Here is a 462-nt window from a genome sequence, read left to right as displayed (position 1 = left end):
ATCACTGGTCACAGTCGCCCACCTTCTGAGCTCCTCGGCATCTGAGCATGAATACAAACTCGTCAGGTAGACAGCCTTCCTCTCCCTCTAGAGCCTCCATACTCTGCTATCCCTGCCACTGTCCACTGTGCCATCTGCACCCCAATCCATTCCCCCCCAATACGCCCCTCTGGTAAATCCAGTCAGCCAGAGGTCCCTGTTCCAGGAGGATCAGCTGTCCCCCATCAACGGCAATCCATTGTCAGCATTCCTTTGGACAGAATTGGGGTCTGCTGTTCATGTTTCCAGTAGTATGTTGGGTTACTGTCTGGAAGAGCCTTTATCCATCTTGGCCAAAAACTCGACTGAAGGTATCGCCTGTCTGGCTTTGCTGTTTGTCAAGTAACTTTTAGTTATATATATGTATGCTCTTATGAAATTATATTGGCCCCTTTAATCTTTGGTTATACTTCCCTTTTGGGT

This window comes from Nannospalax galili, unplaced genomic scaffold (genome assembly GCF_000622305.1).
Source record: "Nannospalax galili isolate Female #2095 unplaced genomic scaffold, S.galili_v1.0 scaffold216, whole genome shotgun sequence".
Classification (NCBI taxonomy): Eukaryota; Metazoa; Chordata; class Mammalia; order Rodentia; family Spalacidae; genus Nannospalax; species Nannospalax galili.
This window is presented reverse-complemented; position numbering follows the sequence as displayed.